The sequence below is a fragment of the Hypanus sabinus genome, unplaced genomic scaffold (genome assembly GCF_030144855.1).
Source record: "Hypanus sabinus isolate sHypSab1 unplaced genomic scaffold, sHypSab1.hap1 scaffold_61, whole genome shotgun sequence".
In the NCBI taxonomy this organism is placed as follows: Eukaryota; Metazoa; Chordata; class Chondrichthyes; order Myliobatiformes; family Dasyatidae; genus Hypanus; species Hypanus sabinus.
In genome coordinates this window covers 1,132,258-1,159,075 of record NW_026781466.1, presented here as the reverse complement: position 1 = coordinate 1,159,075, position 26,818 = coordinate 1,132,258, and the positions used below count along the sequence as shown (strand labels likewise).

The 26,818-nt window shown below is 39.6% G+C and overlaps 1 protein-coding gene across 6 annotated transcripts in view; it reads right to left on the bottom strand.

The window, feature by feature from the left end:
• Positions 1-26,818, bottom strand: part of LOC132389602 (NACHT, LRR and PYD domains-containing protein 3-like) — an 87,711-nt gene that overhangs the window by 21,661 nt on the left and 39,232 nt on the right. For 4 of the 6 annotated variants that reach the window (XM_059962088.1, XM_059962089.1, XM_059962090.1 and 1 more), the window contains exons 3-4: positions 9,615-9,782; positions 7,138-7,305 (exon numbers count right to left, since the gene is read on the bottom strand). The gene's annotated coding sequence lies outside the window, so the exon portion shown is untranslated. The remainder of the gene's footprint in view (positions 1-7,137; positions 7,306-9,614; positions 9,783-26,818) is intronic. The other 2 variants (XM_059962091.1, XM_059962092.1) reach the window with 2 other exon arrangements.

Sequence of the window (26,818 nt, the reverse complement as noted above, 5' to 3'; positions counted from 1 at the left end):
ACACTAAACTGGATGTTAAATTTGCGGCTATGGAAAGTAAATTGGACAATAAACTGGATGCTAAATTTGCGGCTCTGGAAGGCAGACTAGAAGGTAAATTGGACAGTAAACTGTTAAGTTTGGAAAGGAGGATTACTTTGAAAATATCCGATCTTGAAGGAGTTGTTAAATCGCTTGAAACTAAGTTTCAGTCGCAGGCGTTAGAGGTTCAACAGCATGGAAATAAGATCACGACTCTTGAACAATCAATTTGTGAAAAAGCACGTACAATTGAAGTGTTAGAGAAGAAGATAGAGTCGACTGCTAAAACTTTAGATCAGTACAAGTTTAAAATTACTGATCTTGAAAATCGTTCTCGCAGACAGAATTTGCGCATCATCGGAATTCCCGAAAAAGTTGAGTCCGGTGATTTAACTGAATTTTTCTCTAAATTACTGTGGGAAATTTTCGGTGGTGAAGGTTTGAAAAATGAACCTGTTATTGACCGCGCTCATAGAGTTGCGAGGCTTTCGTCTGTGTCTGATAAACCACGAGCCGTGATTGTTCGCCTTCATTATCCTCGTGAGAAAGAGCTTCTAATTCGATTAGCTCGTAAAAAAGGTATGATCTCCTACAGAAATTATTCATTTCGAATAGTTGAAGACTACTCGTATGAAGTAATGAAAGCCAGGATCGCTTTTAAACCAGTGATGGCAGAGATTCATTCGATTGGTTTTAAACAAGCTTTAATGTATCCAGCGAAGCTTAGAATGGTGCTGCCCGACAACAGTCTACACTTTTTTATCACTCCTGAAGAAGCGAAGAAATTTGTTGAAGAATATCGATCCTCTAGTGCAACTTGAACTATGAGTTACATTGAAGATTTTTTTTTGGAGAGAGGATGTTATTTCATTTTAAGTTTTAACCCTGGAAGTTGGGTTATAACTTCTTATTTTGAACTATGGGTCTGGGTCTTTTTTTTTTTACTACTATTATTATTGCTTATAGATGCTGTTTTAATTTTTATAATATCCTTTTTTTATATACGTTTGTATTTTGTAATAATGAATTATTTTTTTTTTCAAAATGTCGTTTCTTCTTCCCATAAGTCTTTACTTTTTATAAGCGTTTATTTGCTTGCCTGTATTTAGAAATGGAACAAAGGTTTTGAATTCTTTTTCTTTAGTTTTTTTTTAAATATGTTGTAGTGTCTATTAAATCTTTTTTTTATAAAAATATTCTATTTTGATAACTTTTTTACTATATTTTCTTATTAGATTGCTGAATTTATATTCATATTTTGTAATATGGCTTTCTCAAAATGTCGTTTCTTCTTCCCATAAGTCTTGGCTTGTGAAACGTCATCTTTGTATCTGAATATGGAATTTCTTTTTTAAAGGTGTATCACATTTTTAAACTTTAATGTGCATTTTTTTTTATTAATGATCTTTCTGGTTTTACTATTTTAGTTTTTTTTTTGATTTGTCTGATATGGGTGTGTATGTGTATGTGTATATATATATATATATATATATATATATGTAGGTATATATATATATATATATTTTTTTTTTTTTGCAACTCTATATTTTAATTGGGGTGTTATATAGTTTTTTCTTAAAAAATTTTCTTATGGAGCTGCCATCTTGAAATGGGGGTAATATTAGTATTAGTTTATGCGCCTGCCGCTTGGCTTTCTTTCAAAGGGTGGGGGGAGGGGGGAGGGATCTTTTTTCATGCTTTTGCTTTTTATTTTTTTGCTTTTAGTTTATGGGCTGACTTTAAATTGTTAATATTGTTGAGGTGTCAGGATCTCCGGTTGCTCCTGAATCAATTTTCCTTCTTCCTAAATTGTGGGTTATGTGTCTTTTTAACCTTTTATGATACACACAATTAATATTGGTATGATGGATAAATCTATTAACTTTATCTCGTGGAATACTAATGGTTTAAATCATCCGATTAAACGTAAAAAAATATTTAAAGTATTCCATAGATTGAACGCTAATATTATTTTTGCACAGGAGACCCACATTAGGAGGGAGGATAATCAACGTTTTTTTAGGTTCTGGAAAGGTCAACAATTTCACTCAAATTGTACCGCTAAAATTAGGGGTGTGTCTATTTTTATAGACGCCTCAATTTCGTTTACACATTATGAAATTATTTCTGATCCACAGGGTAGATTTTTGTTGATAACTGGTTCACTTTTTAATCGGAAAGTTGTTTTAGTTAATATTTATGCTCCAAACTTTGATTGTCCTGAATTTTTTAAACGTTTATTTACTTCTCTTCCTAATTTGAATGAATATATGTTGATTATGGGTGGAGACTTTAATTGTTGTTTGAATCCTTCGATGGATAGATCTAAACCTATTCGAACTCTTCCGAATAGATCAGCTTTACTTATTAATTCTTTTATGGTTGATTCTGGAATTACTGAAATATGGCGGTTTTTGAACCCTAAAGGTAAAGAATTTTCATTTTTTTCACATGTATATCATAGTTATTCTAGAATTGATTACTTTCTTATTGATCATCGTTTATTAACAGATGTTATTGATTGTAAATACGATTCTATTGCTATTTCGGATCATGCGCCTTTGAAGTTATCTATCAAGATTTCGGATTCTTCTATCAATACTAGATCTTGGAGACTTAATGCTACTTTACTTCAAGATCCAGAATTTATTACCTTCATAAAACAACAAATTGACTTATTTTTTTCAACAAACTATAATGAAGAGATTGATAAAGGAATACTTTGGGACTCTTTCAAGGCTTTTATTCGTGGACAAATTATTTCATATTCCGCTGGTAAAAGAAAACAAAGATATTCAGATATAGCTTTATTGGTGGATAAAATTAAAGAAATTGATAAGATTTATTCCGTTACTCCTACCAAAGAACTTTATAAGAAGAGAGTTGAGCTTCAAATGGAACATAGTTTATTATTATCTTCTTCAATTGAGAATCAATTAATTAAGACTAGGGCTCAATTTTATATTCATAGTGATCGAACTGGTAAATTGTTAGCTAATCAATTAAAAGCTATTTCGACTAAGCGACAAATTATTAAAATTCGTAAACAAGACGCTAATTTAACTACTGATTATAAAGAAATCAATAACACTTTTCAAGATTTTTATAAATCTTTATATCAATCAGAATTTGACGGTGACCGGTTTACGATGGATAATTTTTTTAATAATTTGAATATTTCTAAACTGATAGATGAAGATTGTAGCTTGCTTGATGCTCCTATTTCTATGGATGAAATAAGAGAGGCTATCTCATCAATGAATTCAGGGAAAGCTCCTGGTCCTGATGGTTTTATTGTAGAATTTTTTAAAACTTTTTCTTTATTGCTTTCTCCTTGGCTATGTGAAATCTTTAATGATGCGTTTGTTAAGAAGAGATTACCTCAATCGTTTTATGAAGCTACTATCTCTTTAATTCTTAAAAAAGATAAAGATCCTACCTTATGTGCATCTTATCGCCCTATATCATTATTAAATGTAGACTCTAAGATTCTTACAAAAATTTTAGCCATTAGATTAGAAAAGGTATTACCACAGATTATTTCAGAAGATCAAACTGGTTTTATTAGGAATCGATATTCCTTTTTTAATATTAGAAAATTGATTAACATAATTTATACTTCATCACCTACAACCCCAGAATGTGTTATCTCATTAGATGCTGAAAAAGCCTTTGATAGAGTTGAATGGACATATTTATTTAATGCATTGAGAAACTTTAATTTTAGTCCTAATTTTATATCATGGATTAAATTAATATATTATAAACCTGTTGCTTCTGTTCTTACAAATAATTATAGATCCTCTTTTTTTCAATTATCTCGTGGTACGAGACAAGGTTGTCCTTTAAGTCCTTTATTATTTAATATTGCATTAGAACCTTTAGCTATTGCTATTCGTGAGTCTCCTAATATTTTTGGTATTACCCGTAATGAGAAGTTATACAAATTATCGCTTTATGCTGATGATTTGTTGTTATATATTTCTAATCCTAGTAGGTCTATTCCTGCTATTTTATCCTTGTTGGCTCAATTTGGTAGTTTTTCTGGTTATAAGTTAAACTTAGATAAGAGTGAGTTATTCCCTTTAAACGCGCAAACTTTATTGAGTGATAGGATGCCATTTAAAGTTGTTACTGATAACTTTATCTATTTAGGTATAAAAATCACCAAGAAATATAAAGATTTATTTGGACTGAATTTTTTACCTATGCTTCATCAAATTCAGCAACTTACTACTAGATGGTCTCCCTTATTTTTATCATTAGTTGGTCGGATTAATGCTATTAAAATGATGATTTTACCGAAATTTTTATATTTATTCCAAGCTTTACCAATTTTTATTCCTAAATCTTTTTTTGATAATATTGATTCAAAGATTTCCTCATTTGTTTGGCAAAATAAAAATCCTAGGTTAAGCAAAAGGCAATTACAAAAGTCTAAAAAAGATGGTGGTCTAGCTTTACCTAACTTTAGATTTTATTATTGGGCGAATAATATTCGTAACCTAATGTACTGGAAACTAGATTTGGATGCACCTGTGTGCCCACAGTGGGTAAATTTGGAATGTAGTGAGGTTAAGGGATATTCTATATTTTCCGTTCTTGGTTCTTTTCTTCCTATTGATTTAGCCAAATTCAATAAACAGATATCTAACCCTGTTGTTAAACATACACTACGAATTTGGTTTCAATTTCGCAAATTCTTTAATCTGAAAAACTTTGCTTTGGACAGCCCTATTTTATGTAATTTTTTTTTTAAACCTTCATTGACAGATCAAGCTTTTAGTATATGGAAAAGGAAAGGTATAAAATGTTTTCGTGATCTTTTTTTTGAAGGTACTTTGATGTCTTTTGATCAACTATCCAACAAATTTGAATTACCTAAATCTAATTTTTTTTAGATACTTACAAATTAGAAATTTCTTACATAAAATTCTTCCATCTTTTCCTAATTCAACTCCATCGGATTTTTCAGATTTGATTTTTACTTTTAATCCTTGTCAGAAGGGATTAGTAGCTTTTATTTATAACATGATTATGAAGATACAGCCAGAAATATCGGATAGAATTAGACAAGAATGGGAAAAAGAACTTCGATGTAATATATCAACAGATAAATGGGAAAAAATTTTACAAATGGTTAATTCCTCCTCTATTTGTGCTAAACATGCTTTAATACAATTTAAAATTGTACATAGAGCTTATATGTCTAAAGATAAACTTGCCCGATTTTATTCGCATATTAATCCTCAATGTGACAGATGTCACTTAGAAGTGGCTTCATTGACTCACATGTTTTGGACATGTCCCACTTTACATAACTATTGGAAGGACATTTTTGATGTCATTTCCTCAGTATGGAATATCGATTTACAACCCCATTTTATTACTGCAATTTTCGGTATACCAAATGAAGATGGCAATCAACTTTCCCCTTCAATCAGACGAATGATTGCCTTTGTAACATTAATTGCCAGAAGGTCTATATTACAAAACTGGAAAGAAGTAAATCCTCCTACTACATTTCAGTGGTTCTCTCAAACTATTTCTTATCTGAGTTTGGAAAAAATCAGAAGCACTATCTTTGATTCTTCAATTAAATTTGAAGAAACCTGGGGACCATTTATTCGACACTTTCATATGAATTAATTTGGCTTATTTCAGATCCTTTTCTCTACTTATACTTGTTCAGGTATGGAGTTCTGGAGTTCTTTTCTTGACACCTTTATATATTTATAAAGTGCTATTATTGCCCATGTTAGTGTTAGTTTAGTATTTTTTTTCATTATATATTTTTTCTCATATATAATTTCAATTTTTTTTTCTTTTTTCGACGATTATTTTTGTTTTTCATATATATTTACATAGACTTGATTGATTTATGTACCTTTTGTTGATGGATGTTTTAATAGGATATTATTATCCTATTACTAATGTAATCTCAAGTTTATTGAATCTGTAATCTATTCATTATTTTGTGTTGTTTTTTTTTTATATATGAAATTTAATAAAAAGATTGAAAAAGAAAAGAAAGAAAAGAAAAGAAAGATAATAAGCTGTGATAATATTCATCATGAACACCATCTGCTAGTTTTGTGTCATCAGTGAACATAGTCAAGCCTTGTACATTTGCATTCAAATCATTGCTATCAAATAACGAATATCAAATGTCCCTACTAGCAGTCTGTGTAACGGCGACAACATGCACCTTTCGTGTACTGAACCATGTTTAATTTACTCTTATTATTAATACTTTTCGTATTGAAGTAAATGCATTTCAACCCATCTAACTGAATATATGATTCCCTGTCCACAACCAATCCTTCCACAGTCTCTCTGAACATAATCCCAACTGCTCCATCATCTGCCCTGACACTTTGTTTGCCGTCCCGCAACGACTGAGTTTGAACTGACCCCGGCAGCTGCAGGAGATTCGTTCATCTCAAGTACAGATATAACCCGTCCCTTTGGTACAGGGTCAAATTGGAACATAAATTCGTTGCAAAACCTTTTTCTGCTTATAACAGGGTCATGGGTTCTGAGAATTTATTAGTAGAAATATTTGATGAAGTCAGGGTATGTAAATGTAAATTATCGATTGGCTCTTGCTTTTTGTGACTGAATGAAATGTGGTGCTGGGACTTTTGGCATCAGATGGGTTGGTTCTCAGCAGAGGCTTGCACAACCATATACTCCAGGGAAGGATATCATTATAGCTTGCAACAGCCAGAGGAATCAATTACATGTCACTGTAGTTCATGGTAGTACTACATTTCTGCAATCACTACAGAACGAAGCAATTGCGGCGTCTCGTAAAAGGAGGGAATAGTCAAAGTATTTTGAGATGATTGTGATCTAACACAACCAAGCAAGGAAACATCATAAGTGATCTAAATGTATTTCAGAAGATACAAGGGCTTGAGATGTTCAAACAATGAGGGAATGGGAGTGGTTCCCTGACAGCACATCACCAGACCTGGAGTGATTGCAACTGGGTCTGACAGAGGCATAAGTGGTACTTCTGGGCACATTCAGTCTCACTCCAACAATTTCCTACCTTCCCTTGTACAGGTATGTAATGTCTAAAGGACGAGTGTTTGAGTAAACGAGACTCACCAAACTTTCTCCTGACTGAATGAAAGGAAACTCTGAGTCAGAACGGTTCTCTCCAGCAGGTGTCCTCAGTTTTCATCTCGTTCAAATGTTGCTGCTCCCTCGTCTTCAGTTGTTCTTTGCTTCCAGTCCTGGGCTTTCCTTCCAACAAATCTCTCAGCGCAGATCTAACTTAAATCGGAGAGATAATGAAGCACATTTTCAATATAAGGAAGAACAAAACATATCTGTTGAATATTCTTGAAAACAAAATTCATTGGAATTTATATCTTGAACGCAGATATAATGATCTGAGTGATGAATCTGTAACAATCCCACACAGTTTACAAAACCGGACAGGGAATATAAAAGAACACACACAAAAAGCTGGAGGAACTCAGCAGGCCAGGCAGCTTCTATGGAAATGAGTACAGTCGACGTTTCGTTTCTAATGCAACCAGCATCTTCAGCAATCTGCTCTGCACCCTCTCCAGCTGGAATGTATGCATGACAAGTTTTTCACTGTCCCTCCGTACATCAGAATAATGCCACTTATTGTGTGGCAATATTAGACAGACTGAGCTTCTGCTCTGGAACTTCTGGCGAGAAATTCACTGAAGTGTACAAATGTTTGGGAAGCCCGAAAGAATGGAAAGGCTTCCTTTTTGCATTAATAGGGTTATATACCTGGAAACGTTTTCTGCACTTAGGCAATCTGTAACAGTGCCATGGAGTCAATGAACAAAAAAATACCCACCCACAATGAGAAGACGTGATATATACGGATGTCTCTCCCTGATCTGAACGGAAGAAAGATTAAACTGCACAACCATGCAAAACAAACCTGCAGACGCACGTGACATCAGATGGGCCAAATGGCCTAATACTGATCCAGTATTTGATGGTTTTATGTGGAGTCGCCAGAGTGACGTCATGTGTGGGTGAGAGCTTGCATTCAAAAGTTGTTTAGTGTAGGTTTTAATGATTTCAGGGGGAGAACGAGGGAAACTTAACGGATTTCATCACTGAATCCGATGTTGTGTGATGTAAAGTCTCTTGCCAGGTGCCCTGCTCTGCCAGGTTGTCCGTAGAGTGGGCGGTGTGGTGCTTGTCTCGAGTTGGGTCACAAAACCCAGAATGTTTCTGGGGAAGAGTTTTCTGGGTGATTTGATTTGAGGTGGTTCGGTCAGTGCAGTGACTCGTTGTTTAGAATTTTCATAAACAACAGGAATTGCCAGCAGGGGAAACACAGATTCATATCAGATAACAGAAGACCTCTCGTCCCTGCTGTCCTTGTCTCCCGGTAATCTAAACACCCCACAGTGTGCGAATCATTCAGACAGCTGATCGCTGACAGGGATTTATTTCTTGGTCGCTGAAGTTCGCCCAGAGTCGGTTCGATGGAGTTAACGTGAAGTTTGGAGGGTGTCACAGTAAAAGAACCGACACCCGAACGCTCTGTGTTGTCCGTCCGACATCCTGCCACAGCTGGCGCTGTGGGGACCTCCTGCAGGTCAGGGCACAGTGCCGAACCCAACTGAATCCAGCGGTTCTCCTGAACGGGCGGCGGTGAGGAAGGGGCTTATCTCGGGTTTGTGTAAATCGTAGGTCGGTTGCAGTGGGTAAGGGCCGGAACTGAACCAGTATTCTGGGGTGTCCGGGGTTGCCAGTGCTGCAGGCCTGGTTTCAGTTTTGTGCCCAAGCCGGGAACGTATGATCAGTTAGTTATGATACCCAAGTTGAGAGTGTGGATGAGGGTGAAGGGAATCTGTCCACTGGTTCGATTGTGGGGTGAACTATGGGAAGGATGTGGGGTTATTGGTGGGGTGGAGGGAGGCTGGGGGCTTATGTATTATCGGATGCAGCGTACCGGGAAGGATGGGTCCCGAGGTAAATAACGGAGGATCTTTCTCTTTGGATCAGACATGATACGCGTCCTTTCAGGAAGCAGCAAGTTCCTCTTTATATTTGTTACTGTCTAATCTTGCTGTTAACATTGAGTTTGTTACAGGGCTCCAGAGTCTGCAAACAGATTATTGTTAGGAAGCAGAAGTTGACGGTGAGAAGTTGCTGCTTCGACTTGAGTTCTGTGCTTAGTGATGATCCCAGGGTTACACCCATTCCTACTTGTCGTGTATATCGATAATTTGGTTGAGAAGGTACAGGATATGGTTAGTAAGTCGGCACAAATTAAATTCAAGCAATCACATTTCTGAAAGACAGTAAGTATAAACAAACACCTCTTATTCCCGCTTCCCACTCAGAACTGACCAAAATCTACTTCAAAACATGCAAAAGCTTGAAATGAGCAAACACTGAGGGAATGTGAGTGGCTTTAAAGAGCTGGGCTGCTGACAACACATTACCAGACTTGGAGTGATTGCAGCTGGGTCTGACATAGGCATACCTGGCACATTCAGTCCCATTCCAATTGTTTCCTACCTTCCTTTGTATTGATATGCAATGTCGAAAGGACCAGTGTTTGACTAAAAGAGACCCACCAGACTTTCTGCTGACCGAATCAATGGAAACCCTGAGTCAGATGGGTTCTCTCCAGTTGATGCTCTCAGTCTTCGGGCTGGTTCACTTGTTGCTGTTCCCTCGTCTTCAGTCGTGGTTTCCTTTCAGTTGCGGTTTTTCTTCCAATAAATCGCTCATCGCAGGTCTAACTTTAAATAGGCAGATAATAAAACACATTAGCAATACAAATGAGAAAAAAAAATATTTCTGTTTATCGAAGTTTAAATGTTGAAGACAAATATAACGATCTCAAAGAACAAATCTGAAATTGCCCCTCGCACTTCCCAATGCCTGATATGGGATACGAAGGAGTCATCGTTCAGTTATGGTCCGACACAAGATGTAGGAGGAGAATTCGATGATTCTGTCCATCGAGTCTGCTCCACCATTCAAACATGATTTTTATTCTAACACCATATTCCTGCCATCACCCTGCAACCCTGAAGCTACTGAGCAAACACGAACATATTTAAATCTGCCATAAATATGCGCAAAGGGCAGCCTCCACCACCGTCTGCGCCAACAGTTTCCACACAGCAGCCATCCTTTGGCTGAAGAGATTTTTCTCAGGCAAGGCTGCAAGCCCGGGTGTTGTCAGCCCCAGGGTGCTCAAAGCCTGTGCCCCCCCCCCCAGCTATATGGAGTACTTCACCATGTCTTCAACCTGAGCCTGAGTCTCCAGAGGGTTCCTGTGCTGTGGAAGACGTCCTGCCTCGTCCCTGTACCGACGACACCGCGCCCCAGTGGCTCCAATGACTACAGACCGGTGGAAATGACCTCACACATCATGAAGACGCTGGAGAGACTTGTTCTAAAGCAGCTCCGGCCTTTGGTTAGGCCACACTTAGACCCCCTCCAGTTCGCCTACCAGCCCCGACTAGGATTTGAGGATGACATTGTCTACCTGCTGAACCGTGTCTATGCCCACCTGGACAGCCGGCAAACACTGTGAGGGTCATGTTTTTTGACTTCTCCAGTACATTCAACACCATCCGCCCTGCTCTGCTGGGTGAGAAGCTGACAGTGATCCAGGTGGTTGCTTCCCTGGTGTCATGGATTATTGATTACCTGACTGGCAGACCACAGTACATGCGCTTGCAACACTGTGTGTCAGACAGAGTGGTAAGCAGCTTTGGGGCTATACAGGTCCTTTCTTCCTTATTTTCACTATCTACACCTCGGACATCAAATACTGCACAGAGCCTTGCCATCTTCAAAGGTTTTCTGATCACTCTGCCATAGTTGGATTTGTCAGCAAGGGAGATGAGGCTGAGTAGAGGGCTACGGTGGGAAACTTTGTCACCTGGTGTAAGCAGAATCATCTGCAGCTTAATGTGAAAAAATTTAAGGAGCTGGTGGTGGACCTGAGAATGGCCAAAACACCGGTGAGCCCTGTTTCCATCCAAAGGGTCAGTGTGGACATGATGGAGGATTACAAGTACCTGAGGATTCGAATTGACAATCAACTGGACTGGTCAAAGAACACTGAGGCTGTCTACAAGAAGGGTCAGAGCCGTCTCTACTTCCTGAGGAGACTGAGGTCTTTTAACATCTGCCAGACGATGCTGTGAATGTTCTACGAGTCTGTGGTGACCAGTGCTATCATGTTTGCTGTTGTGTGCCGGGGCAGCAGGTTGAGGGTAGCAGACACCAACAGAATCAACAAACTCATTCGTAAGGCCAGTGATGTTGTGGGGTTGGAACTGGACTCTCTGACGGTGGTGTCTGAAAAGAGCATGCTGTCCAAGTTGCATGCTATCTTGGACAATGACTCCCATCCACTCCATAATGTACTGGTTAGGCACAGAAGTACATTCAGCCAAAGACTCATTCCACCGAGATGCAACACTGAGTGTCATAGGAAGTCATTCCTGCCTGTGGCCATCAAACTTCTCAAATCTTCCCTCAGAGTGTCAGACACCCTCAGCCAATAGGCTGGTCATGGACTTATTTCCACTTGGCATAATTTACTTATTATTATTTAATTATTTCTGATTTTATTTTGCTATATTTCAACTCTATTCTTGTTTGGTGTGGCTGTAACAAAACCCAGTTTCCCTCGGGATCAATAAAGTATGTCTGTCTGTCTGTCTGTCATCACAATTTTAAAAGTAGGCGTCTTTATTCTAAGATGGTGCTCTCAGAGCACAAACTCTGTCTAATGGAAACATCCTCTCCATGTCCAATGTATTCAGGATTTTCAGAATTCAGTAGGTTTATTAACCATACATTCCCCCACCACCCCCACCGTCCCTCTGAACTCCATCCAGCACAGGTCCAGAACCATGAAATGCTCCTCAAACATAACACCGATCATTCCTGAGATTATTCATGTGAACCTTGTTAGCAACAACTGCACTGAACAGATTCCCAGGAACAACAGGCAAATTGATACCAGAACAATTTACTGCGAAAAGTTGTGCTTGCTTTAATGTTCTACTATCACACAACGAGCTATTTCGATTTCCAGGTTAAATCAGGACCATTTCAGGAAGTATAAACCGGTCCAGGGTGAATGTAATAAAAGGAAACTGGAATTACCAGGAACACTCAGCAGGTAAGGAACAGCTGTGGGGAGAAGAACAAATTTGACGATTCAGGTTTACACATTTCGTCACAATTAATTCAAACATTTTCAGTTTTTACTGCAGATCTCCAGTATCTTGAGTTTCTGCTAGATTTCCACTGCCTGGCAGGCGTGTGACAGTGAGGGGGGATTTACAAACACGGTCTTAACAGTGAACACACAGACCAGAAATACTCGCTCAACACCTCATAAACCTGGGCAGGTTGATCCCCGGGTCCATTTTACTTGAAGCTAAAACTATGATATCCCATGACCCAACCTCACAGGGTCACACAGCTGAACCTGTCACTTCCCGACGCCAGAAGCCTCGCACATCGTCCACACATCTCACAGCAAGTGGTGTATTCAGGGATATATCCACAACCAATGTCCAGATGCCCGAGACTTCGGATTCATTTGGAAGGAGGAGCATCATGTCCCATCTGTATAAGTACTAAGGATTAGAGCCCAGACCTCAACACTAGGACTCCTTGTTACCGGTATAATGTTGCAGTGCTTCCGCCAATCAGAGTTCAGAAACTAACACTCCATCAACCTATGGCCGAACGGGAACCTGATGGTCATCTGAATGGACCAATGATCGGGCGCGATAACCTGGGCGAGAGTCACAAGACACTGGGGATATGATTCGCATTGTGCCCTGCAGCTAAACTGAACTCAATTTATCATTTTCTTATTGTTAAATGAGGTCTTACCCAGCACAATTGGTCATCACATTTCCTGTAGGCTAACAGGGATAAAATGTTTTTAATATAAAATTGAAATAATAGTGATGGAAACTCTTTTCACCAGATTAGATTTGTGGAAAGAGAAACTGCGGAAGAGCCAGTATCAGGACTGGGACTGTCCAAGTTGCTGCCTGATCTGCTGAACGTGTCAAATGTTCTCTCTTTTTACTTTAAATTATGCACAGCTATTGACTGATTACAAGACATTTGTGACGGCCTGAACAAAGTTGTACAAATGTAATGCCCATATTCATTAGTTTTGTCTTCATTCCAATACAGGGATAATACAGTCAATACAGTCAATGCTTACAACATCCTCCCCTCCCCACTATGTTACATCTGCTCCCGAGGCCGCTGTCTCTCACTGAGGGACCGTGACCAGAGAGCGATAACAATGTGCACCACTCCCTGCAGGTCACATGGGCTGTTACCCTGGCAACAGAGAAAGTGGCTCTCCAAAAATGACAAAAAATTAAAGTACCCGACTCAAATTTAAATGCTGTCAAGATTAACATTTCGCCATTTTGCAACGTTGCAACTAAGATTGTAATTATTGATTACAGACTGGCCAGAAATTGACAAGAATTTTGAGATATATCATTGAGGTGCTGAAATACAGAATGGACAGGGGTTGAACAAGGTGGTTGATACATATTATTGAGCTGGTGGGATACAGGCTGCACAGAGTTTAAACAAGTTGCGCGGGGACTGAGCAGATGGAACCAGATGGGACAAGGGATCATCATTAGTTTTCCCTGCATTCCAACACAGGAATTATTCAGTACACACAGTCAATGCTCACAAATCCTCCCCACCACTTAATCAGTCCGTTACATGTGGTCATGGTCCACTAACTCTCACTGAGCAACGGTGAACAGAGAGCGATATAAATGTTTACCACTCCCTACTGGTCACATGCGCTGTTATTCTGACATGCAGAAAGAGGCCCTCCAAAAATGACCGAAAAAGTAAGAATTTTAAACGCGTTCAATTTTAAACGCTCTGAGTCTCGTTATGACAAGATTAACATGATTCAATTTTACATGTACTTGTTCAAAATAAGTCTGTGAACCTTGGTTTTCAATAATTGGTGCGACCACACCCCACCCCCACACCCTGTACAGCAATAACCTCAACCAAGTGCTTCTGGTAAATGTTGATCTTAAAGCACATCGACTTGGAGGAATTTTAGGCCATTCCGCGTTACGAAACTGCTTCAACTCTGGGATGTTGGTGGGATTCCTTGCCTGAACTGTTGCTTCAGCTATACAACAACATCCCTATGGGATTAACAATAGGATTTTGACGCGGACATTCCAAAAACGAATTTTTCTTTTGAAATCACTCTCCTATCGATTTACTCTTGTCTTTCGGATCATTGTCCTGTTGCATTATCCAACTTGAATTAAAACAGTTGACAGACTGCTACCCTGAGAGCCTCTTGTAAAGTGTCTTAATATAACATTAATACAATGGCTATTTTATAACGTTGAATCTAAAATTGTAATGTTTGTCTTTACCTTACCTTATCCCGCATTAAACAAATCCACTGCTATTTCTAGGTAACAAACACCGTTCGTGCGGCAAAATACTTGAGAATGAGAACACGGTAGTAGTTTCCAAAGATTACAGCCTGAACAGCAACTCTCCCAGGACCCCTTGCTCCAGTAATATGATGCAGTGTTTTGGCCAATCAGAGTTCAAAAACTAACACGCCATCAACCCACAGAAGAACAGGAGCCTCATGATAATCTGGCTGGACCAATGATCGGGCTGTAAAACCAGGGCGTGAGTCAACAGACACCGGGGATACGTTTTACATTGTCTCCAGCAGCTAAACTAAACTCAATTTATCATTATCTTATTGTTAAATGAGGTCTTGCCCAGCACTATTGGCTATCACATTTCCTGTAGGCCAACAGGAATAAAACGCTTTTAATATAAAATTGAAATAATAGTGCTGGACTCTTGTTTCATCAGATTAGATTTGTAGAAAGAGACCCTGTATCAGAATAAGACTGTCCAAGTTGCTCCCCCATCTGATGAACACAACATCCTTCCTGCCCCACTATCAGTCAGTTACATCTGCTCCCAAGGCCACTAACTCTCAGTGAGGGGCAGGGACCAGAGAGAGAAAAATGTGCATCACTCCCTGCAGATCCTGTGGCTGTTCCTGGCAACAGGGGAATTGCCTCTCCAAACATCACCAAAACAGACTCAACTGTAAATACTGGGAGTTCCATCTGGCAAAGATCAACTCAGCAGCCATTTGGTAACATTGAAACTAAAATTGTAGTGGCTGTCTTTACCCTAGCTCATGCTGTATTCAATAAATCCTCAGGTACTTCCAGGTAACAAACACCGATTTCAGAAATAAATAAATGAGATAAAATACGTCACAATGAAGACTGGACAGAGGTTGAACAACATGGTTGATATATATCATTGAGGTGGTGGGATACAGACTGGACAGAGGTTGAACAAGATGGTTGATATATATCATTGAGGTGGTGGGATACAGACTGGATAGAGGTTGAACAAGATGGTTGATATATATCATTGAGGTGGTGGGATACAGACTGGACAGAGTTTGAACAAGATGGTTGATATATATCATTGAGGTGGTGGGATACAGGCTGGACAGAGGTTGAACAAGATGGTTCATATATATCATTGAGGTTGTGGGATACAGACTGGACAGAGGTTGAACAACACGGTTCATATATATCATTGAAGTGGTGGGATACAGATTGGACAGACGTTGAGCAAGACGGTTGATATATATCATTGAGGTGGTGAGATACAGACTGGACAGAGGTTGAACAACACGGTTCATATATATCATTGAAGTGGTGGGATACAGACTGGACAGACGTTGAACTAGACGGTTGATATTTATCATTGAGGTGGTGGGATACAGGCTGGGCAGAGATTGAAGAAGATGGTTGATATATATCATTGAGGTGGAGGATACAGGCTGGACAGTGGTTGAACAAGATGGTTCATATATATCAGTGAAGTGACGGGATACAGGCTGGGCAGAGGTTGAAAAAGATCGTTGATCAAGGGCAACCTCTGATGGTCCTCCAGCAATACACAGATCCTGAAATAATAGTACTCACTAGTAGATAACAGATTCCAATATAACAAAGCCAGAACAAACAATAGGAACTTTGGTGTATGTCCTTTTCTACTCTACACACTTTATCAATGCACCACACAACGTATCCCACCCCGGCATTTCACATCTTCATCCGGCTACCGCTCTTCCTTTAACTGAATGATATACCGGAGAACTGTGGACACAGCTGAGCACATCATAGAAACCAACCTCCCCTCCATAGACTCTCTCTACACTTCCTACTGCCTCAGTAAAGCAGCAAACATAAGGAAAGCTCCCTACAACCCTGAACACTTCTCACTTCTAAAGCTCCACAGAGTCGAAGATAAAATAAAACAGAATCATGGCACTGGGCTCAAGGACGGTGTCCATTCTGCTGTTAGAAGCAAACAGCGTGATGAGTGGACTCCTGACCTCACAGTCTGAATCAATGTGACCTTGCACCACATATCTACCTACACTGCACTTTCTCTGTAACCAGAATGACTTGTTTTACCGCAATGTACTGCTGCAATGTATTGATCTGTGTGGACAATACCGGAGACAAGATTTTCACTCAACCTCTGTACATGGAAAACAAATAAATATCCCCCATTGCAATGGTGAGGAAAAATTAGACAGCCTGAGTTGCTTCTTTGGAAATTCTGAAGGGAGTGTACGCAGTTCTAGTGGAAAGCGGCCAGTGAGTGAGTGGGCCAGTGAAGGAGCGGAGCTTTGAGGGTTTGACTCGGGAGGCTTCAACGAGAAGAGGTGGAGGGTGAGCTTGTTCCCAGGTAGTCTTTTCAATGCCTCCTGAGACGGTGATGTGCCTCTCTTGTGAGATGTGGCAGTCTTGGGGAAACTCCCCTCTCCCGCAGAGTCACATCTGCCAGAAGTGCTCGCTGCTGGTCCATCTGGAAGACCATGTGAGGAATCTGGAGCAGCAGCTGGATTACCTTCAATTCATATGGGAGAATGAGGCAGTCATAGATGAGAGCTACAGGAAGGTTGTCACACCTAGGCTGCCTGAAGCAGGTCGTTGGGTGACAGTCCGAGGGGGGAAAGTGAAGGAGAGTAGACAAGTAGTGCAGAGCACCCCTGTAGCCACTCCCCTGAATAATATGTTTACCATCCTGTATACTGTTGGCAGGGACGACCGGCCAGGTGTGAGCCACTGTAGCAGGGCCCCTGGTACTGAGTCTGACCCTGATGTGCAGAAGGATGGGATGGAGGAGAGCTGACATCATTGGAGACTCAGGGAAGCAGACAGGAGATTTTCTGGATGTGAGAATGACACGCGCAAGGTTTGTTGCCTCCCGTGTGCCATGTCTCTGACCGGGTGTATGACATCCTGGGACAAGAGGGAAAGTAACCAGAAGTTGTGACACATGTTGGTACCAACAACATAGGCAGGAAGAGGGATGAGGTCCTGAAGTGTGAGATTCTGGAACTAGGCAGAAGGCTGAAGAACCTCAAGGACCTCAAGGGTGGCGTTCTCAGGATTGCTGCCATTGCTCCGTGATAGTGAGGTTAAGAATTGGAGGAGATGGCAGTTGAAGGCGTGGCTGAGGAGTTGGTGCAAGGGGCAGGGCTTTATATTTTTGGATAATTGGGCTCTCTTCTGGGGAATTTGGGACCTGTAGAGATTGGATGTGTTGCGCCTGAACCCGAGGGGGAGCAACATCCTTGGAGGTAGGTTTGCCAGCAGGGTTCGGGAGGGTTTAAACTAATTTGCAAGGCGGATGGGACCTGGACCGATAGAACAGTGGAAGAAGTGCATGGAGTAAAGCCAGATCTAACATATCTTTGAGGAAAGAGAAGCAGAATAAAGGGTGTAAACTTAATAAGGTAGAAGGGCTAAAGTACGTGTACGTCAATACAATATGCATCCGGAACAAAGGTGATGAACTGAGAGCTTGGTTACGTACATGGAATTATGATATAGTGGCCAATACAGAGACTTGGCTGACACCAGGGCAGGAATGGATTCTCAATATTCTTGGATTTCAGTGCTTTAAAAGGGATAGAGGTGGGATGTCATTACTGGTATGGGATACTATTATAACTACAGAAAAGTGTGTAATGTAGCAGTGTCATCTTTTGAGTAAGTATGGGTGGAAGTCAGGAACAAGAAGGGAGCAGCTACTCTATTGGTGGTATTCTATTGCCCCCTGGTAACAGCAGAGATACCGAGCAGCAGATTGGGATGCAGATTTTGGAAAGGTGCAAAAATAACAGGATTATCATGGGTGACTTTAACTTCCCTAATATTGATTGGCACCTGATTAGTTCCAAGGGTTTAGATGGGGAAGAGTTTGTTAATTGTGTCCAGGACGGATTCCTGTCACAGTATGTTGACAGGCTGACTAGGGGGAATGCCATATTAGATCCAGTATTAGGTAACGAACTGGGTCAGGTCACAGATCTCTCAGTGGGTGAGCATCTGGGGGACAGTGATCACCGCTCCCTGGCATTTAGCATTATCATGGAAATGGATAGAATAGGAAAGGACAGGAAATTTTTTAATTGGGTAAGGGCAAATTATGAGTTTGTAAGGCTCGAACTTGCGGGTGTGGATTGGATTGATGCTTTCGCAGGGAAATGTACAATGGACATGTGGTCGATGTTTAAGGATCTCTTGCAGGTTGTTAGGGATAAATTTGTTCTGTTAAGGAAAATAAATAATGGTAAGGTGAAGGAACCATGGGTGACAAGTGTTACGTATTCAGGCAACAATAAATATATGAGTTCGGCAAGGGTTTCTTATAACAAACAACACGCTTATTAAACACTGAAAACAAACCCCCCAAAAGTAAACAAACACTACCGTAACCGGAAACAGCTGCTGAGCGGCAGCCCAAACAGTTCTTAAAGTGATATCCCAAAAACAGTTCTTTAAAAGTGGTGTTGCCAAAAACAGTTCTTAAAAGTGATATTGCCAAAAGTTCGATACGCCCCCAGTCCATTTAAAAGGAGAGACTTTATAGGACGATTTAAATTCTCTTTCACGTCGCTTGCTCCGATCCCCGACGTCAGACTTCTCACGAAGAATTTACGAAACAGAACGGCTTAAAGGCACTGACCATTCCTTCTCCACTACCTTCAATCCTTTCTAGTTAAACCTAGGGATTAACACGAAGATAGTCAACGAAATCCTTCCAAATAAGGATCAAACAAAGGTCGCCCCCATTTCACCGTAGAAAGCGATTCTCCTCGATCTTTAACTTCCAACTTCGAATCTTCACTCTCCACTAATTTCTCGAACTAACAGAATCATAAAGAACCTGCTGGCAATGACCTTTTAAACTTTAGCATTAAATAAAAACTTCATCCTTCAGCTAAACTGCGTCATCACTTCAAACACGCAGCGGCATGAAGTCAACCTGGCAAATCCAGCATCGAACTGCCCCTCCCCACAGGGTGGGGTCTACCTTTTATAACCTGTAAAAAAAAACCGTCACATGATCTCTACTGGCGGGAAAATGACGTCATTCCACCATCACAAGACCATTACCTCAAGTCCAGTACAGCTTCAACCGCAGTCACATGACAAGGGCTCCACTGTCATGTGTCACGAGTCCGTAACACCTCCCTCCAAAAAAACATTTTTGGTCTGACAGGAACAAAAATTTTTAACCATTGCTTACAAGAAAACCACAAAGCTATAAATTTTATAACATATAAAATACACAACACCATCATATAACAGCTTATAACTCACAATACAGTAAGAGTGTTACAATGGAAAAAAAACACTCCATAAAAAAAAATAACAGTGTACATTCAACATCGAGATAGACAATCAGCAACCACATTATCTTTACCTTTAATATGAGTCATCACAATATTGTACTCTTGTAACATCAAACTCCAATTTAATAATCTTCTGTTTTTGTTTTTCATCTTACTCAGAAAAACTAACGGATTATGATCAGTGTAAACAATAAGTGGTTTTTGAGTTGTACTAACATATACCTCAAAATATTCCAAAGCTAAGACAAGAGATAACAATTCTTTCTCTATTGTCGAATAATTTCTTTGATGCTTATTAAATTTCTTAGAAAAGTAAGCTACTGGATGATCAACCACATCACCCTCATTCCTTTGTTTTAATACTGCTCCTGCAGCCTCATCACTAGCATCCACAGCCAATGAAAAAGGTTTTCCAAAGTCAGGTGCCTTAAGCACAGATTGTTGACATATCATTGTTTTCAATTTTTCAAATGCTTCTTCACAAGGCACCGTCCATACAAACTTCTCATTCTTCCGCAGAAGGTTAGTTAATGGAAGGGCAACATTAGCAAAATTCTTACAAAATTTCCGATAATATCCTACCATTCCCAAAAACCTTCTGAGAGTCTTTTTCCCCGTTGGAGTGGGAATCTCTAAAATTGCCTGAACTTTTGCCTGAACAGGAGCTACCTTACCTTGACCCACAACATAACCAAGGTAAGTCACAGTGGAATGTCCAAATTCACTCTTAGCTAAATTAATAGTTAAGTTAGCTTTTAAAAGCCTATCAAACAGTTTCTCCATCGCAATAATGTGTGCTTCCCAAGTATCATTTCCTGTCACTAAATCATCAATATAAGCATCAGTATCTTTCAATCCCTGAATCACAAAGTTAATCATCCTCTGGAAAGTACCTGGGGCATTCTTCATCCCAAATGGAAGAACATTATACTCATATAACCCAGATGGAGTTACAAATGCAGAAATCTCTCTACCTCTGTCCGGTAATGGAACACACCAATACCCTTTCAATAAATCAAACTTTGTAACTTGTTGCTTTTCCAACTTTATCTACACAATCATCTACTCTAGGAATTGGATATGCATCTGTTTTCGTTACAGCATTCACCTTCCTATAATCCGTACAAAACCTAATACTACCATCTGGTTTTGGCACCATAACACATGGCGAACTCCAATTCGAGTTAGAATGTCTAACGATATTATTCTCTAACATATATTCAATTTCTTTCTCAGCAAGTTCACATTTTTCCATGTTCATCCTATATGGATGTTGTTTAATAGGTTTGGCATCCCCAACATCTACATCATGTGAAGCTATAGTAGTCCTTCTCGGAACATCTGGAAACAACTCCCTATATTTAAAAATCAACTCCTTCATCTGTTGTCTCTGCTCTAACTGTAAATGTGCTAATTCTTCATCAATATTTTCCAGAATGGTTGAATTTGGTAACCTAACAGAAACAATGTTGGATTTAGAATGAAAGTCAGATGAATCATCTATCATTTTCCTAGTTAAATCAAACTTACTCTCACTAACCACAACAGTCACAGTATCAGATTGTTTCTCAAAATATGATTTCAACATATTTATATGGCAAAGTTGTGTTGACCTTCTACGATATGGAGTTTTTACCACGTAATCCACATCATTGATTTTAGACACAATTTCATAAGGACCATGAAATCTAGCTTGTAAAGGATTTGTCTGCACTGGGAAAAGAACCAACACCTTATCTCCAGGCTTAAACATCCTCATCCTAGCTTCTTTAACATACCAATTCTTCATTTTCTCCTGAGCCAACTTTAAATTTTCCTTAGCTAAGCTACAAGCTTTATGTAACCTGTCCTTAAATTTCAACACATAGTCCAACAAATTAGTGCGTACTTCCTTATTAATCCACTGCTCTTTCAACAAAGCTAAAGGTCCTCTAACTCTATGCCCAAACACAAGTTCAAATGGACTAAAACCTAAAGATTCCTGTACCGCTTCCCTTACTGCAAATAAAAGTAAGTTTATACCCTCATTCCAGTCACTTTCATTTTCCACACAAAATGTCCTAATCATATTCTTGAGGGTAGAATGAAACCTCTCCAAGACACCCTGCGATTCTGGATGGTATGCAGACGAAGTGATTTGCTTAGCTCCCAATTTATAAACTATCTGTTGAAACAATCCAGACATAAAATTACTGCCTTGATCAGTTTGTATCTCCTTAGGTAATCCAAAATAAGTAAAAAAAATTATAAGGGCCTTTGTCACAGTCTTAGCTTTTATATTCCTAAGTGGTACTGCCTCTGGAAACCTAGAAGAAGTACACATGATAGTCAACATATACTGATAACCAGTGTTTGTCCTTGGTAATGGACCAACACAATCTACAATAACTTTAGAAAATGGTTCACCAAATGCTGGGATAGGTTGTAATGGAGCTACTGGTGTAACCTGATTTGGTTTACCCACAATTTGACAAGTATGGCACGTTTTACAAAACATCGCCACATCTTTCCTTAGACCAGGCCAGTAAAAATGTTTTAAAATCTTGTCCACAGTTTTCCTTACCCCTTGTTGTCCCCCTAAAGGCACACAATGAGCTAAAGTCAAAATCTCATTTCGATAAACTTTTGGAACAACTACCTGGTAAACAACATTCCAATCCTCACTTGCAGGTATTGTAGGTGATCTCCACTTCCTCATCAACACTCCTTTTTCCATGTAATATCCTACTGGCACCTTATCAATTTCACTATCTAGTAAAACCTGCTCTTTTAATTTTGTAATCTCAGAGTCTCTATTCTGCTCTGCTATCATCTCCTTCCGAGACAAAGATAAATCTTTATAGTCAGACTTACTCCCAGAATCTTGTTCGAACAACGAAGATAAGAAAGTCTCTGACACATCCTCAAAACTCGATTCCTGAGTTGAACAGTCCTGAGTAACAACCTCATTCTGCGCATCAATCTTTTTAGCCATAGCTCTTGTCACAACACAGGAAGAATCTGTGTTAGAATTCAACTCTGGTTCCTCTGACTCCATTGTCAAATGCACTTCAGGAAAAACTTGTCCACCTGCCAAGTCATTACCTAACAATAAAGAAATACCCTTCACAGGTAAGCTATGCTGTAATCCTACTTTAACAAATCCTGTAACTAACCCTGACTTTAAATTTACTTTATGTAAATGTACAGGCATAAAATCACTTCCAACACCTCTTATGTAATTTACCTCACCAGTATCAGACTCTTCAACACACAGTCTAACATCAATGATTGAGAAGCACCAGTATCCCTAAAGATTTTTATTGGCACCAGAGTAGATCCTTCCTTCAAGGATACAAACCCTTCAGTTATAAAATGATCAGATCCTTTTCTAACTTGGTCAGACTTTAACAAAGCCTCATTTGTTTTTATCAAACCCTGTAACTTTACAGGTGCTTCAGTATGTTGCACACAAGCATCTGGAACTGCTTCCTTCTCTTTCCTTTTCAATTTGAAACAGTTAGCTATTACATGGCCAGGCTTCTTACAATAGTTACAAGTAAGACCAAACTGTCTTTCCTTCACAGGCTTTCCTTTCTCATCAACTTTCTCATTAACCTCTGATTTAATTTCTGATTTACGTGGAGTCTCCATGTTATTTTTCCTTTTAAAAATTCTGCCCTGAGGAAATTTATTCTTATGGATCAAATCATACTCATCAGCTAATTTAGCACAGTCCTGCAATTTATCAGTATCCTTCTCATTTAAGTAGGCCCTTACTTCAACAGGAATGCTTCTTTTAAATTCCTCCATTAAAATCAGCTCTCTCAATGTATCATAGTCCCCATTTACATTTTTAGAAGAAACCCATCTCTCAAAACACATAGCTTTATCATAGGCAAATTCCACATAAGTTTTTTTCCACAGACTTTTTCAAACTTCTGAATCTTTCCCTATATGCTTCTGGGACTAACTCATATGTGTTTAAGATATGCCTCTTTACAATATCATAATCAAGTGCTTGCGCAGCTGTTAAAGCTGTGTAAACTTGTTGTGCATTGCCTTTAATTACACTCTGTAACAACACTGATCTTTCGGCCACTCTGACATCCGAGCAATAGTTTCAAAATGTTGAAAATACCTTTCCACTTCTGTTTCACTAAATGGAGGGACCAATTTAATTTCTTGACTAGCAACAAACGGTTTTTTAGAACCAGAAGACTGATTCCCAGACTTTAATTCCTCCATTGCATATGCAAATTCTCTCTGCTTTTGTTCCATCTCCAATTTACACCTCTCCAATTTCATTTGTTCGATTTGCAACTGCATCTCCAGATTACTTATTGGAAACGACTCTAAAATCGATTCATCAAAAACACCCGAGACCACATAGTGTGACGCGATTTTTCTCTGTATTACAGCCTTAAATGTAATCTGCAAAATACCTTTAAGTTGCAATCTACTAGCTATCTCAAACACCTCAGTTTTTTTCGCCTTCGCCAACACCTCCGCAGCTGGTGAAGCCAGAAACTCATCAATATTCATTGCTGCCGAATACCACAACAAGCCAAACAAAAGAACCGAGTAATCCCCGTTTCCAAAACACCGATTTAAAAGTTAGCAAGCATTTAAACTCAAATGATTCAATCCAGATGCAGCCCCCATATTTAATGTTACGTATTCAGGCAACAATAAATATATGAGTACGGCAAGGGTTTCTTATAACAAACAACACGTTTATTACACACCGAAAACAAAACCCCAAAAGTAAACAAACACTACCGTAACCGGAAACAGCTGCTGAGCGGCAGCCCAAACAGTTCTTAAAGTGATATTCCAAAAACAGTTCTTTAAAAGTGGTATTGCCAAAAACAGTTCTTAAAAGTGTTATTGCCAAACATTTGATATGCTCACAGTCCATTTAAAAGGAGAGACTTTATAGGACGATTTAAATTCTCTTTCACGTCGCTTGCTCCGATCCCCGACGTCGAACTTCTCACGAAGAATTTACGAAACAGAATGGCTTAAAGGCACTGACCATTCCTTCTCCACTACCTTCAATCCTTTCTAGTTAAACCTAGGGATTAACACGAAGATAGTCAACGAAATCCTTCCAAATAAGGATCAAACAAAGGTCGCCACCGTTTCACCGTAGAAAGCGATTCTCTTCGATCTTTAACTTCCAACTTCGAATCTTCACTCTCCACTAATTTCTCGAACTAATAGAATCATAAAGAACCTGCTGGCAATGACCTTTTAAACTTCAGCATTAAATAAAAACTTCATCCTTCAGCTAAACTGCGTCATCACTTCAAACACGCAGTGGCATGAAGTCACCCTGGCAAATCCAGCCACGAACTGCCCCTCCCCACAGGGTGGGGTCTACCTTTTATAACCTGTAAAAAAAAACCATCACATGATCTCTACTGGCGGGAAAATGACGTCATTCCACCATCACAAGACCATCACCTCAAGTCCAGTACAGCTTCAACCCCAGTCACATGACAGGGGCTCCACTGTCATGTGTCACGAGTACGTAACACAAGTGAAGTGGAAAATCTAGTCATGTGGAAGAAGGCAGCATACATGAGGTTTGGGAATCAAGAATCAGATGGGTCCTTTGGAGAATATAGGGCAGCAAGAAAGGAGCTTAAGGAGGGGTTGAGAAAAGCAAGACGAGGGCATGAGAAGGCCTTGGCGAGCAGGTTAAGGGAAACCCGCAAGGCATTCTTCAATTATGTGAAGAACAAAAGGATGACAGGAATGAAGGTAGGAACGATTAGAAATAATTGTGGGAAGATGTGCCTGGAGGCTGTGGAAGTGAGCGAAGGCTTCAGTGAATACTTCTCTTCGGTATTCACCAATGAGAGGGAACTTGATGACGGTGAGGACAATATAAGTGAGATTGATTTTCTGGAGCATGTTGATATTAATGGAGAGGAAGTGTTGGAGTTGTTAAAATACATTGGGGAGGAAAAGTCCCCGGGTCTGACGCTTCTCCACATCTACTTCCCCAGGGTGCTCCACGAGGCGAGGGAAGAGATTGTTGATCCTCTGGCTAGGATCGTTATGTCCTCGTTGTCCACGGGAATGGTACCGGAGGATTGGAGGGAGGCAAATATTGTCTCCTTGTTCTATAAAGGTAGTAGGGATAGTCCGGGTAATTATAGTCCAGTGAGCCTTACGTTACGTCTGTGGTGGGAAAGCTGTTGGAAAATATTCTTAGAGATAGGATGTCTGGGCATTTAGAGAATCACGGTCTGATCCGGGACAGTCAGCATGGCTTTGTGAAGGGCAGATCGTGACTAACAAGCCTGATAGAGTTCTTTGAGGAGGTGACCAGGCATATAGATGAGTGTAGTGCGGTGGATGTGATCTATATTTAACCAGATAACCATATAAAAATTACAGCATGGAAGCAGGCCGTCTTGGCCCTTCTAGTCTGTGCCAACGCTTACACTCACCTAGTCCCAGTGGCCCGCACTCTGCCCATAACCCTCCATTCCTTTCCTGGTCATATACCTATCCAATTTTACTTTAAATGACAATACCAAACTTGACTTTACCACTTCTACTGGAAGCTCGTTCCACACAACTACCGCGCACTGAGTAAAGAAATTGCACCTCGTGCTGCCCTTAACCTTTTGCCCCTAAACGCTCAAATCATTTCCTCTTGTTTGAATCTCCCCTCCCCTCAATGGAAAAAGCCTATCCACGTCAACTCGATCTATCCCTCTCATCATTTTAAATACCTCTATCAAGTCACCTCTCAACCTTTCATGCTCCAAAGAATAAAGACCTAACTTGTTCAGCCTTTCCCTGTAACTAAGATGCTGAAACCCAGGTAACATCCCAGTAAATCTTCTCTGTACTCTCTCTATTTTTTTAATATCTTTCCTATAATTCAGTGACCAGAACTGTACCAATGCCTTGTACAATTTTAACATTACATCACAACTCTTGTACTCAAAGCTCTGATTTATAAAGTCCAGCATACCAAAAGATTTCTTCACCACCCTATCCACATGAGATTCCACC